We start from the raw sequence: 14,804 nt of genomic DNA, 5'->3' as shown, positions 1-14,804 counted from the left end.
GTTATTTTATGTTCTTTTGATAGTGACTATCCTCATGGGTTTGAGGTGAGATATATATATATATATATATATATATATATATATATATATATATATATATATATATATATTTTAATAACCACACCTGACTGGCCTGTTTTATTGGAGAAAGGCAGATGGCGACGTGGAGTTCACAATGTGAAGAAAGTTGGGACCTGAGGTCAGGGAAGAACAGCCTCTCCTCCCCATGCATGCCCACTGCCCCATATAAAAAATTACCAAGTATGAGAGAGTAGCTGAGACAGCGAGTGAGGGCGGGGAAGGGAACAGGGAACCCAAGTGCAGTGGAAGAGACCATGCGTGTGCTGGGCAGGCCCCGGGGCAGCTGTGGTGTGAGTAATGCGAGTACATGTCTCTGTATCTTACACATAGGTCTATATAAATATAGAAAGAGAAATTGTTCACTTTCCCTAGCTCTCCCCTCTATTCCATGCTGCTTGCTCCAAGTCAAAACCGAATTGTGATCACACCCACTTCCATCAGCTTCTGGATCTTCTGTGCTATTACAGGATTCTTTAAATGTTCACTGAACACCTGGGGGTCCTTCTGCATCTGTTCCAGGATGAACTGCATGGCCAGGTCATTCATTATTTGCTGCACCTCAGGGTCAGCCATGGCCTGTCACTTCACGTCTTCGGGGCTGTCTGGTGGTTGTACTGGGCCATCATACAGTATTAGTAACCCTCTGTCCCCTCCTTATAGTTGGAGTCCAGATCTAATGCCTTCTGGTAGACATCTGTGATTTTTGTGCAGTCCTGCATCGCTTCCAGTGCAGCTGCTTTCCATGTGTAACGCTTGATGAAGATCGGCTCTAGCTGGATACATTCCTTGAGCGCTAGCTGAAATTCCAGGAGTTTGGTGTAGCAGGCAGCTTGATTGCTGTACAATCTGGCATCTTTTGCATTCTGTGTGATGGGTTCTGTATAATGCTTCATGGCCTGGGCATAGTCTCCTTTCTAAAAACATTCATTACCTTTTTCCTTCTCCTCCAAGGCTAGGTCAGGGTTTATAGGCCAGACACTCTTGCTCCTTCAGAATTTTCTCTGCCTATTGGCATTTCTTGAACACATCTGGGGTTCAGTGTTCTGCCAAAGACTTGCTATAGAAATGGATGGCATCCTTGTACTTTTCTTCTTTGAAGTAGGAGCTGCTAAATCGAGCATAAGCTTTGTCAATCTGTCATAGTCTTCTTGGTTTTCTCGCCCCACTTCAATGGCCTTCTTACTGTGGTCACCCTTCTCGAAATACATGGCTGCTTGATTGGTCATGTAAGTCATGTTGGTGGGTCCAGGTCCTGGGTCTGTTGTAGTGCTTCAAGGATGTGTCAAAGTCTTTCTTCTTGTGGGCTCCTTTCCCCAACTCTTTCCCTTTTGGGGCCTGCTTCTTATTCTGTGGAAGATCTTCTTCCATTGGTTCTGGCTTGGTGTCCTTCTTGGGAAGAGAAGGTGGGGGAGGTGTTCCAACTTCCTCTCCTCATCCATACTGCCACATCAACTCCCAGCAGGACATTGAGAGTAGTCACCGTCCGGGGACCTTGCAGTTCCGTGCCCAGGTCAGATTGTTTCCTAGTTACTCTATCACCTCTGGGTAGGTATGATCAGCCAGCAGAGTCCTTGTCCTGGGATGACTCTCCAACTTCTGGAACAGATTGGGCATGTTGAAAGCGTTCATGAATTTCCACTCTGCCAACCCAGCCTCCATATTCTATAAATCCTCTTTGAGCAGAGGATTATTTGCTTCATGTTTTAAACCCTCTTCATAGGTTTGCTTGGCTTCTTCACATTGGTTTAAGAACTCAAGAGCTGCTGCTTTCTGTGAATAGCTCTTGCCCCAGTCAGGCTTTAAGTCAACGGTTTTGCAGCCATCCTTATAAGCCTTCTGATAGTTACCTTTCTTGGTGTAGGCCACTGAGCAATTGCTGTAGATCACATGGTTCTGGGGATCTAACTTAATGGTCTCCAGGTAGCACTGTAGCGTGTCAACAATGCTGTCCATGCTTAGGGCCTTATTGCCCTTCTCTTTTAGCTCATTTTACCTGCTCCATAACCTACACTGGAACCCCACTGAATGACTCTGTTTGCTCCAGGCTCCCAGCCTTCATTATGGTTTTGAATTTCATTTTTCATATGATTAGTGATGTTGAGCATCTTTTCATATGCTTATTGGGAATCCTGCTAGGATTTTGATTGGGATTTCCTATATAGCTATAGACCACTTTGGGGTAGAATTGATATCTTAACAACATAGAGTCTTCAGCCTCATGACAAAATTTATTCATTTAGGATCTCTTTAATCTCTCTCCGCAAAGTTTTGTCCTTTTTAGTGTACAAGTTTAGCACATCATTCATTATATTTATCACTAAGTATTTCGTATTATTTGCTGTTCTTTATTGTTTAAAAATTCAATTTGAGGTTGTTCCTTTGTACCATATAGAAAACATTTTTTCTATATTGATACTACTAATTTGCTGAATTAACTTAATAGTTGTAGGTTTTGTTGGTTATACTTTTTTTGTTTAAAAGTCCATTGTATTTCTTCATTGATATTCAGATAGTCTATGAGTAACCCTTATTTCTTCCTTCCTAACCAGGACGACATAAGGCTTTTTTTTTTAATTGACATGGGTAAAATTTCCAGTAAAAAATTAACTAAAAGTGTAGAGAGGAGAAAACCTTGCTTTCCTCCTGATCTTAGAGAGAGATCAATAACTTTCACTACTAAGTAGTCATTCCTTTGAGAGTTTTTTTAAAGATACAGTTATTTAGGATAAGAGCATTCTTTTGTATTTCTATGTTGTTGATATTTTATAACAAGAATAGATGTTGGATTTTGTCAAATGCTTTTTCCTGTGTCTCTTAAAATTATCACATGGTTTTTATGTTTAGTTAGATAATATGCTAAATTACATTGATCTTGATTACTAAATCAACTTTTCACTCTTGGGATACATCCTACTTGGTCATGACATACTTTCTTTTATATTGCTGGATTCAATTTTCTAAACTAGTTTATCTCACTTAAATTTATATTTATGTGAGATAGTAGTAATTTGTTATCTCCTAATCTGTTTCTATGATTGGTATTAGGGTAATTTAGGTCTTTTAAAATGAACTGAAAAATATTTATTATTCTACAAATTTCTGAAAATACTCTGTGTGGAATTGGCATTTAATATTTTTCTTAAAGTTTGAAAGAATTCACCACCATTTTCATAATTACTTTATCCTCTTCAGATAGTGGAATATGTAGGGATGTAAGGATCTTTCATTTCTTTTTTTTTTTTTTTTTAAGATTTTATTTATTTATTTAACAGAGAGAGAGACAGCCAGGGAGAGAGGGAACACAGGCAGGGGGAGTGGGAGAGGAAGAAGCAGGCTCCCAGCGGAAGAGCCTGATGTGGGGCTCGATCCCAGGACTCTGGGATCACGCCCTGAGCCGAAGGCAGACGCTTAACGACTGAGCCACCCAGGCGCCCCGGATCTTTCATTTCTGGCATTGGTAATTTGTGTATTCCTACTTTTTCCTTGGTATTTAGCTAAAAGTTTATCAATGTTATTGATCTTCTCAAAGGTATAAGTTTTGGGTTTTTCTTTTTCTAAATTTCATTTTATGATTTCTCCTCTGATTTTTATTCTTTCCATTTTACTGTTTACTTTAGGCTACATTTACAATTTATTTTCTAGTTTCCTAAGGTATAGATGTTATTGATATGAGCCGTTATGCCTTTATGTGCATTTCTACTATGCATTTTGTGCTATAAATTTCTCCTAAGGTGTGTTTTAACAACAGCCAACAAATTTTGATATATTGTATTATTTTCATTCAGTTCAAAATATTTTTTAAATTGAAAAATGCCTTATTTAGAACTGCATTACTGTCTTTTTCAAATATTTATGGGAGATATCTCAAAGATATGTATGTTGATTTTTAATTTAATCCCATGGGGTCACAGAATATATTTTATAGAATATTTTATAGAATATATAAATAGAATCTTTTTAATGTTATTGAGATTCATGTGACCCAGGATATATTTATTATATGGATAAATATTCCATGTGCACTTGCAAAAAAATGGGGTATTCTTCTGTTTTTGTATGGAGTGTTGAATAAATATCACTTAGGTCAATTTGGTTGATAGTATTATTCAGGTTATCTGTATTTTTACTGATATCCTGTCCACTCTTTTTACCAATTTTGGAAATAAGTTATAGCGATCTGTGGCCATACATGTGGAATTGTCTATTTTTCATACAGTTCTCTTTAGTTTTTCCTCGTGTGTTTGGAAGGTCTGTTAATGGGTACATAGACATTTAGGATTTTTAATTACTTTTTATAAAGATTTTATGTATTTGAGAGAGAAAGAGAACACAAGCGGGGGTGGGGTCGCACAGAGGGAGAGGGAGAAGCAGACTCTTCACTGAGTAGGGAGCCCAACTAAGGGCTCCCAGGACCCCAAGATCCCAGGACCCTTGATCTCAGGACCCTGAGATCATGACTTGAACCAAAGGCAGATGCTTAATTGACTGAGCCATCCAGGTGCCCCGGGTTTTTAATTACTTTTTCATTATGAAATGATTTCTTTTCCTCCTGGTAACATTATTTGCTCTGCAATGTATTTTATCTGATAATACAGCCACTCCAGCTTTCTTTATATTAGTTAAAGCATGTTAATAGCTTTTCTGTGTTTTTACTTTTAATCCATTTCTTTCTTTATATCTTAGGTGTGTGTGTTAAAGGTAACAGAGTTTTTTCTTGCTTTTTCATTTACTCTGATAATCTTTTCGTTTTATTGGAGATTTGGGGCCAATAACATCTAATGTTATTATTGATGTGGTTAGGTTAAATCTATCATTTTGCTATTTTTTCTAGTTTTAGTCTTTGTTCCTTTTTTTTCTTGCTTTTTTTTCTCTTTATCTTTCTTTTTTCTTGCTATCTTTTGGATTGAGTATTTTTATGATCATTTTCTATTGTTGGTTTGTTAGCTAAACTAATTTTTTATTTCAATGGTATGTTATATTTTATAGCCTATATCTTTAACTTATCACATCCTACATGCAAATGTGTTATCAGATCTATAGCATAAGAATATTTCAAAAATATTCCATTTCCCTTTTTATGTTTATGCTATTGCTTATGTACATATCTATAGTAACTCCAGAGTACCGTATTATTTTTCTTTAAACAAGAATTCATCAACTACACATCATTAACATTTATCTTGCTACCTTTTCCTTCTTGGGGATCCATGTTTACACCTAGTATACTTTTCCTTCTGACTGAAGGATACCTTTAACATTTCTTGTAGAACATACCTGACAGGGATTGATTTTTTTCAACTTTTGTATTTCTGAAAATGCCATTTTTTGCTTTCATTATTAAAAGATATTACAAAGGTCTGTAGAATTCTGTGTTGATATAATTTCCTCCTTTCATAATTTAAAGATGCTGCTCTGCTATCAGCTCAGTTACAATGTTCCGACAAGAAATCTGCTTTCTTCTTTACTTTTGTTCCTCTGTATGCAATAGGTCTTTCTTTGGCTGTTTTTAAGATTTTTTTTCCTTATCACTGGTTTTATCCAATTTGACTGTGGTATACCTTGCTGCAGTTTAGTTTGAATTTTGTTGGTGTTTGGGATTCCCTGAACTTCTTGAATCTGTGGGTTCATAGTTTTCATCAAATTTGGAAAAAAATCACATTTCCTCATATTATTTCTCTATCAATTTCACCTCTTTCCTTCAAGGATTTTATTGCACTTATGCTCTTTTCAATTTTATTGATTTTTACATCTTTTTTTAACTTTTAGAAAGTCTCCCTTGTTATGTTCTCAAGCAATATTTTCAGCTAACATTTTCTTCTGCAATAATTAATCTGCCATTTTTTCTGTCCAGAGCAATTGCATCTCAGATGTTGGCATTTGCATCTCCAGAGCAAAGTTTTTATACCCTCAATGCATCTACTTAGGTTTTTGCATATGTGGAATATAGTTACGTTTTAATAACTTTTATTGTCTTCACCTGTTAATTCTAGCATCTGTAAAAGTTCTGAGTCAGTCTTGATTGATTCTTTCTCTTTTTTTTAAATTACAGATACTATTTCCTTGCCTCTTTATATTTAGTATTTTAGTTGAGGGTTGTTTGTTCCCCATAAATATTCTTGAGTAGTATTGTGTAACACAGTTAAGTTAATTTGAAATAATTTGGTCTTTTTAGGTTTTGCTTTTTAAAAATTTGTTAGATAGATATGAGCAGTTTTTATTCCAGAGTTAACTTAGTTCTCACTATAGAGGCAAGAAACTTAAGGGTATTCTACTTAATGCTGTGAGAATTTAAAATATCCTAGCCTGGCTATTGGAGATTGGTACTTTTCTTGGTCTCATGTGAGCTCTGAATATTGTTCCTAATAATCTTTTTGGGTGATTCTCCAATGTAGTTGCATTGTACGAATGTTTGGGTCAATATTTTTCTCAATGCTAATAAGGACCATCTCAGATTTCTGTGGTTGTCTATGTTGCTCTCTTATTTCCCATAATCTGCTTTGTGGACTATAACAGCCTTGTTTTCTCCAGATTCTTAATTTCATATTTTCTACTCAGGGAGATTATTGCACTCTACTTTCCTTCCCCTTTTCTGTATTGCAGCTTGGAAACTTTGTCATTAGTACTCCTTGTTTATTTCTATTCTCCATGGAATCACTCTCCTTTAGTGATTGATGTCCATTATCCTGAAAACCATTATCCTGTGCATTTTTTTTTTATTATTTCAGTTAGGACAGTAAATCTTGTGACTGTTAGCTGTTTTGTCCAGATAGCCCCACATGACTTCTATCATTAGAAGGTTAAAAAATGTGGACATTAGAGGTTCTGATAGAAACATTCACCAACAGACAAAATCTCTCTTTCTTGAAATGATCAACCCCCCCCAAAAAAGAATGCCTTAAGACTCCTCACAAGCAATACCACTGAATTCCAACAATATCAGTCCCTGAACCTGCTTCCCGCTTGGGCAATAGAAATCTGTGTTAGGCACCTTGCGTGAAGTATCCTAGGTCATAATGTTAAAATTACACTTTCTAGTTTGTAAATTTCACATGCCTTGTTTTTCAGAACTCAGTACATGTATTTTTGGTAAAACATTATCATTATTCCTGCTTTACAATTTGAGTAATTAATATTTATATTAATTTGATGTTCACTAGATGATAGTGTTAGATCTAGGACTAAAAGATTAAAATCCATATCATTCTTTTTTTCAAGGTTATCTTTTTTTTAAGTGAGAACATTTATGATCTACTCATTTACCAATTTCAGGTATACAATACAGTATTATTAACTATACTCAACTTGCTGAACATTAGATCTTCAGAACTTATTTACCTTATACCTAACTGAAAGTCTGTACCTTTTGACCAGTAGCTCCCCATTGCCCCACCACAATCCCCAGCAGTCATCATTCTACACTCTGTTTCTGTGAAGCCATGCCATTTTTTCTTAAAGGGTAAATTTCATCTCAGATTTTGCAGTATCACTTTGATATTCTCATTTGAGGATATCCTTACAATTAAAAAAAATAGCTTACTGAACCCATACATGGACAGCTGAGGACACAATAACCAACTGAACACTGTGACATTTCCAGTCAACGGCATATTATTCTCCTTCTCTGGTTTTAACATCAGCGGGATTGCTAGGAACACAGAGACGGTATTAATACAGATGCTTTCTTATGCAGACATTCAGACTGCCTGGCTGCCTTTTTTAACTTGAAGGACATTTTCACAGTTTACAAACAGCCTCCCTTTAAAAATAAACTACCTTGCTAACACCTTGCATGCTAAGTTTATGCCTGTGGCATTTTTAGAAGCAGAGTTACAAACCTCTGGGAATATAAATTTAATGGAAACCCTGACAGCTTCCTATCTTTAACTAAGAGAATGCTGTCAATGTTAGATGGCATTCTCTAGGTAATACTGATGAGGTCAGCTCTGTATAGCAAACTAATTGCAAGATGAGTTTCTGCTGACAAATTATAAACTGTGCTTATATATGCTATACAAATATAATGTAGTTCAGTGCACTAGATGGATGCAGAACAATCAGTAAAAGTCATTACTTATATTTAATGGAAAATTGCTGTCCCTAGCACTTTTTAGACTACTGATGTGCAATACACATAGTATATCATATATATCACTGTGAAAATACAATCATCTTTGTTTCTGATGCTCTTAAAACTGATTTATATCAAAATTAAGACAATTTTTAAACTAGAAAGTGCCAAATATAGCACATGAGCTTATCAATTATAATCATTTTCATCTAATTATAGTAACAGAGGAAATGATGCTGCATAAATGAAATTCTCAAGGAGTACAAAAATATTCTGTTGAGCTTATCCGTCTTATATTTTTCTCAAAAACTGAAGCCATTCTTTTCTTTTTATTTGGTTTAGTTTTCCTTGATAAAATAAATCTGGATGTTTAAGTTTTTCATAATATTTTCACTGCTTGCTTAGTGAAGGTAAAAATAGATGTAAAAATAGATGGCAAAGAAAATAGAGACATGTAAAATTTAAATCCTGACAACTTGATTACTTAACACCCCCATGGTATATTACATTTTATTTTAACTTTCTAAATAATAGAAAATTATCATAGGTTTGTTATATTATAAATGCAGAGTAGTTTACTTGTCACAGTTTTATTTTTTTAAATATTGATTTATTTATTTTTGAGAGAGCGAGAGAGCAAGCACGAGTGGAGGGAGAGGCAGAAGGAGAGAAAGAATCCTCAAGCAGACTTCCTGTTGAGTGTGGAGCCCAGTGAGGGGCTTGATTCCAGAACCCCGAGGTCATGACCTGGGCCGAATTAAGAGCCAGGCCCTTAACCAACTGAGCCATACAGGCACCCCACGCTCCAGCATTTCAAATGAGATTGAACTGTCTCCTTTCAAGATTTGTGGAATGGATTTTTTATTATTCATTCTTTTCCTGCAATCTATTGCAGTGACTATCAAACTTTTTTGACCCAGAGGATGGAACTGCTATTACCTTAAGTCCCGGTATACACATCTGTATCTAGGTGAAACAAAGGTATGATATACAATTCTTATACTTGCTTCGTGTAATATATTCTGATATTTTCTATTTGTTTCATTCTATATTTACTATTCTCATTAAAAAAACCATTTCTGATATATTAAATTAAGCTCACAACCTTGAGACTCTAGTTTTGAAAAGCAATGATCCATAAGATATGTACAATAATCCTTCCCAGTATTTTTCTATTATGTGGAGAAATAAATAATATATACTCTATTTGATGTAAGCAAAAAGTAAATTTGCTATTTTCACCCATAAGTACCTTATACAGTGTTTTTGAATATAGTAATTAGTTCACACGTGATATCAATTCATTGGTTTTCCTATTCTTACAGAGTTTGATAGAGGAATTTATTGTTTGTACCATTAGGTTTATTTGGATAGAATTTGTGTTGTACAATCCTTCAGTAATTATTTTCATACAATTATTTGACTTCTGTTTCTAGTAATATGGCTAGAAATGGCTATCTTGATAAAATTCTTTCCTTAACATCAACTGAAAAACCTGAAAATGCAGATTAGATGCTTACATTAAAAAAAAAATCCTCAAAGAGCTAGTAATATAATAAACACCAGTCTAAAATCAAAGTAAAAGCCATATCCCCAAAGGTTGAGGAGAGATTGCTTTTGTTCTGAGAGCATTTGTCCAACTGATGGCCCTCAACTTTATATTTGACAGAATTGTGTGCAGGAGACTGGAAGTGAGGAGATAGAAGTCAAGGTACAGGTCTGCCCAAGCAAGAATTCTAATAAGGTGCTTTCTGCCCCATAAAGTTAGGACACAAAGGGCTACATCCACAGGGTAGAAGGGAGCCAGTAATAAATCCACATCCTCCCTACTTCCAAAGGCTGCAGGGAAGTCATAGCATTAAGCAGTTCAAACAAAGAAAATACTTAGAAGATAAGGAACTATTAAAAAATCTTTCAGAGGAAAAAAAAAAACCCTTTTATATGTAAAAAACAAAATAATGAAAGCTAAAATCTCATTTGATAGGCTTACCTGCAGGTAATTCATGGCTGAGAACCAGTGGTTAAATGGAAAATAGGTAAGAAGAAATTATCCAGAATTTGTTCAAAGACACAGTGGAAGAAAAAAAAAAGATTTGATACTAAGAATTCAATGTTCAATGTATTTTAGAAAATATTCAATTCACTTCATTAACAGATTAAAGAAAAACTAATGACTTCCAATAATTTAACAAAAATTGATAAAATTTATTATGTATTAAAGAACAATTTGATGATATTTAGCATTGCTAGTCAGCTGGGAAAAGGAAACAGTTTTTCTAAAAGTAATATGGGTATAACAGAGTGGGAGATGGTTTGTTTAGATTCCCTTTCAAGAAAGCACATCCTGCTCCAGCAGCTAGAATTGCTGTCTGCCAATTGCCTCCCATTCTCAGATCTTTTAGAGGCTGGCAAAGTTCAGAGATCTGCCTCACCCAAGGTAACAGCTTTCCTGGGATAACCCATATCCAATGACTGATCACAATAAGGATATAATATCTAGGAGATTTAACCTTATTGTGAGACAACTTTGATAGGCTATTATCACTAGAGAATCACACTGAGTCACCCACAGTTTGTTGGAGGCACATGCAGTTTGACCTCTACCTCTGCTCAGTCTTGTTTCCTCCAATTCCCCTCACATGCATTGATAAGTGAGAATATCCTGAATGCCAAACTCTGTCTCAGGAATTGCTTCTAGGGAACCAAGGTATGGTAAGAGTCCATCTAATAAAACCACAATCTATAGTAAATACGTTGTATGGTGAAACATGGAAAAAACTAATCTTCAAAAGATTTGTGAAAAAAAAATATATGGCTGGAGATTGCATCAATGGCCCTAAAACATCATTTTTCATTTTATGTATAACCATTGACAGTGGGATTCCAGTTCCTTCCACTAAAGAGATGGAATTTATTTCCCTACACTTTACTCTCAAACTTGGTCAGGTGATTTGCTCTAAGCAACAGGAAAAGACAGAAATGATGGTACACCAGTTGCAAGCCTACTTCTTTAAAGTCCTATAGGTATACTTTGCTGTTCATTGTCACTTTTAATCATCTTTGCAATAAAGAATCTAGTCAGTTCCATAAGACAAAGAACAATAAAATAACAGTACTAAGAAAAATAAAAACAAAATTTTACTTACTTGCAAATGATACCATATTTGATAGAATATCAAATAGTCTAAAGAATTACTTTCTGATTCAGAAAAGAATTTAAAAATGTTTCTGGATCGTAAAATAATATGCAAAAATTATATCCACATATCCCAGCAATATTTTTAGATGAACCAATGTTAATAGTTAAAATATTAAATTTGGAAGAGAGATTGTTTTAAGAAGCATAAAAATTGAGACATAATTTGAGGTCTATTCCATAAAGTTTTAAAAGCCCTCAATGAAAAATATAAAACCATTTTTTAGGACTAAAGATGAATCAAAACATAGAAACTTATGAGGTGTTCATAAACTGGGGAATTCTATATTCATAATTTACATTCTCTCCAAATTAATGTATAAATTCAGTGTAATCCCAATTAAAATTCAAAAAGGTTTATTGAAGAATTTGACCAGTTGATAAAACAATTCTATAGAAGTACAAAAGTTCAAAAAACAGTTGTTTGAAAAAGAAAAAGAAAGTGAGATAAGGGGACTTGCTGTAAAGGCAAACCTTGTTTTATTGTACTTTGTTTTATTCTGCTTCACAGATACTATGGGTTTTATTTTTTTTTTCCTTTTTTCTTTTTAAACAAATTAGAGGGTTGCAGCAATCCTGCATTGAGCAAGTGTATTGGCACCATTTTTCCAACAGCATTTGCTCACTTCGAGTCTCTGTGTCACATTTTGGTAATTCTCATAATATTTAAAAACTTTTTCACTATTATTATATTTGTTATAGTGATCAGTGATAAGTGATTTGACTTGAAAGCTCCAATGATGGCTAGTATTTTTAGCAATAAAGTATTTTTTTAATTAAGGTATACACTTTTTTGTAGACACATTATTGCACATGCAATAGACATATAAATACAACTTTTATATGCACCGGGAAACTCTCTCTAATGAGACATCACAGCGATCTGGAACTGAATCCACAGTATCTCTGAGGTATGCCTGTGTAAGGCATCAAGATATATTATGAAAGTGTGATCTTGCTGCAAGTATAAACACACAGACTAGTGTATGAGAATAAAAACTGAAACAGCCATGCTTACATGGGCACTAGATATATAAAAGAAGTGGCAATGAAGCACAATGGGGAAAGAACATTTCAATTAATTGTGTTGAAATTATTAAATGATATTGGTGAAAAATATTGGATTACTCCTTTTCATCCTATACGCATCCTACACTCCTTTTACATCCTACATCATGTATCAAATAGCTAAAGAAAAAAAGAAAAAATATATAGAGATTTAATGGTAATATAGAAAAATATCATTTTGTATACTTGAATCTACTTAATAAGGCATAGGAAACAACAACCATAAAAATAATTTGTTAAAGTAATTGAAATGAATAACATTAATACTCAAAAGACAGGGTGAAAAGGCAAATGACAGTAGGAAAAATTATTTTAACACATATGAGCAAAGGACTAGTTTCCAAATATGTAAATATTTTCCATAAGTCAAAAAAAATTACGCAGTAGAAAAAATTTGGCAGAATAACTGAATATGCACTTCACAAAAGAGGAAATCCGAATGGCCAATATGCACATGAAACATGCTCAGCTTCTTTAGTTATCACTGAAGTGTAAAATAAATCCATGAGATACCTCAAAATAGTCATCAAACTGGATGAAATATAAGTATCATAATACCAAGTTTTGGTGAGAATATGTAGTAATAGAAAGTCTCATCTACTTGGCAAGAGTGGAAATTAACATAATTACTCTTAAAAAATATGCATCAGTATCCAATCAAAATGAACTTTAGCCCAAGAGAATTGAAAACAAATGTTCACACAACAATTTATATAAGAATGCTCAGAGCAACATTATTTATAATAGTCAAAAAGTGAAAACTATCCAAATGGCCATCAACTGATAAATGGATAAACAAAATGTGGTATATCTAGACAAATGAATATTGTTTGATCATAGGAAGAATGAAGTACTCACACATGCATGGATGAATCTTGAAAATAGTATGCTCAGTGGAAGAAGTCAGACAAAAATCCATATGCTCCATGATTCAATATATATGAATTTCCGTAACTGGCAAATCTATAGAGAGAGTACATTAAAAGTTACCTATAAGTAAGATTGGGATAAGAGGATCTTGGTAAGATACTAAAGCCTATGGGGTTGCTTTTGGGTGATGAAAATATTCTAAAATTGACTGTGATTATGGTTGCACAAAATCATTAACTGCATTACAAACCAGTGAATGCTATACTACAAATGGTGAATTTTATGGTATATAAATTGCATCTCAATTTAAAAAAATGAACTTCAGCATTCCTTAATACCCTGAAATTATATTCATATACATGCATATATTTACATATGTGCATATATACATACACCTACACATATATGCATTAAATATGTATTTTCAATAGAAGTTCATATTTTATGCATCCCCTATATATTCATATAGAGTTCTAACAGACTTGTTTGCAATAAATGTAAAATGTAAAAAAGCTTGAATGGATTAATAAATTTGGATAAATTCATATAAATTAGCCCATAATACAACAAATATGATTCCATGACAAAACATGGATGAATCACACAAATACGTTATTGAGTGAAACAAGCAAGACACACAAAAAATACCTCCAATAAACTTCCATTTCTATTATGTTTAAAATTAGCACAACTGAAATATAAATTTTAGAGATGGATATCTTGGGGATAAAAATCTGTAAGGTAACACACATTTTCATTATCAAAAAGGCCAGGATAGGTAGAGAGATTACCACTTTGAGGAAAGAAAGAGCTTTCAAAAGTGCTAAAGCACATGAGAGTATTCTAGGATTCTGGTAATAATCTATTTGTTGACTTCATGGATTGTAACATTATAAATATTCATTATATATACAGACATATATAGAGACATATGTACACACATTTATCTTTATCTATCTATATATGCAGAGAGTGTGAAAGAGCGGGGGGAGAGAGAGAGATTGCTCTCTTGATTGCAAGGAATTTGGCTTATGCAACTGTATGTGTTGTGTTGGCTAGGCAAATTCAAAATTTATAGGGCAGATGATTAAGAAAGGCAGGCTTAAACTCTAGAGTATGGGGTGAAGCTGCTGTCCAAACAATTTTGTGCATGCACACATGTTAATGTGAAGGATATTACACAGATTCTATATGACCAATATTGTATTGAAGAAGTGATATTACTTCATTCCTATAATACACCAACGCTTTTTTATTTAAACTTGTGGATGTTAAAATATATTGCACATACCACAATTTATTTAAGATTTAGTAATTGCAATTGAAATGTAGGTATTTAATACACAATGATTGGTCTAGTTTGCACTGTGATATAAGTCCCCTGATGTTACTACATCATTTATTAGACAACACTAGCTCTACATGGATTTCGTTTTGGGGGAAGCGACAATACTTTTATTTTTTTTTAAGTTTTTATTTAAATTCCAGTTAACATACAGTGTAATATTAGTTTCGGGCGTA

General features: G+C 34.0%; 1 pseudogene; it reads right to left on the bottom strand.

The window, feature by feature from the left end:
- Positions 1–486: 486 nt before the first annotated feature.
- On the bottom strand, positions 487–10,154 carry LOC123800974 (stress-induced-phosphoprotein 1 pseudogene; annotated as a pseudogene).
- Between the last annotated feature and the right edge of the window lie 4,650 nt (positions 10,155–14,804).

Source organism: Ursus americanus, chromosome 10, assembly GCF_024610735.1.
Source record: "Ursus americanus isolate L20-20 chromosome 10, mUrsAme1.1.p, whole genome shotgun sequence".
In the NCBI taxonomy this organism is placed as follows: domain Eukaryota; kingdom Metazoa; phylum Chordata; class Mammalia; order Carnivora; family Ursidae; genus Ursus; species Ursus americanus.
This window is presented reverse-complemented; position numbering and strand designations above follow the sequence as displayed.